The 911-nt window shown below is 41.6% G+C and overlaps 1 long non-coding RNA gene across 1 annotated transcript; it reads right to left on the bottom strand.

Annotated features, from left to right (window-relative positions):
- Nucleotides 1-376: 376 nt before the first annotated feature.
- On the bottom strand, nucleotides 377-698 carry LOC121939866. Its single transcript, XR_006105535.1, has 2 exons — nucleotides 610-698; nucleotides 377-502 (listed from the first exon to the last, which is right to left on the bottom strand). It is a non-coding gene; the product is annotated as an uncharacterized LOC121939866 (long non-coding RNA).
- Between the last annotated feature and the right edge of the window lie 213 nt (nucleotides 699-911).

Here is a 911-nt window from a genome sequence, read left to right as displayed (position 1 = left end):
AGAGCATTTCCTCATTGTCAGGAATATAATGATGTTGAAGATACACCAAGTCCTTTTATTTCAAGGTGTGTTTCTGGCCTGAAAAAAGTCTAATTTAATGTCTTTTTCTCCAACAGAATAAAATGAAAACATTTAAATAATATTGAAGAATATAAATCCCTTCATACACAATAAAACTGCAAAGATTACAAGTGCCTAACCTTGGTGTCATCAGAGGCAGCCTCAGAGCCCTCGATGACTTGCAAAATTTGCTAATAAGTAAACTGATTGAACTTGAGATGTACCTGCAGAGATGGTACACTGGATCTACCGTTTGTACAATGCTGCTGAATGTTAGAGGACAAAGTCGGAGGTTGTGTGACTGTTTGAAGCTCCCACCTGCAGCCTGAGTGTCAGCTAAACATTTTCTTAAGCTTAGAGAAGAAGCCTCCCTCTTCCTTCTGCTGCTGTTTGTCCTGTCCCTCCTCTGAGCTGCTGGTGGACTTGGTGCTGCTGCCCCCTCCTGGACACAAACACACACTGAATCAGCTGACAAAGCTATCTGCTCCTGTCTGTCTCATCACTAGACTATTGTGATGTTTTCACTCAATATTGAAGCTGAACTCTGACCTGCAGAAGGCTCGACACCGTTGACTGTCCCCTGAACATCCGTCTCCTCTTCGGCATAACTCAGCAACAGAGAGCGCTGCCTGCGAGTCAACTTTCTGCAGGAAAGAGACCAAAAACACAATTTAATGATGCAGACTGAATCATGTGTGACTGTTACCACTTGGCACTCATAGGACAACAGGAAACAAACAGATTTATTACCACGTTGGTTTTTACATACAGGGACGGGGGAAAAACACTAAAAATACAAAAGTTGTAAAAAAATATATATATATAATATGTAGATTGAGTGCCAGGTGGTA

Source organism: Plectropomus leopardus, unplaced genomic scaffold (genome assembly GCF_008729295.1).
Source record: "Plectropomus leopardus isolate mb unplaced genomic scaffold, YSFRI_Pleo_2.0 unplaced_scaffold6408, whole genome shotgun sequence".
NCBI classification, from domain to species: Eukaryota; Metazoa; Chordata; class Actinopteri; order Perciformes; family Serranidae; genus Plectropomus; species Plectropomus leopardus.
Note: the sequence above shows the minus strand (reverse complement) of the source record. Positions and strands in the feature narration are given on the sequence as shown.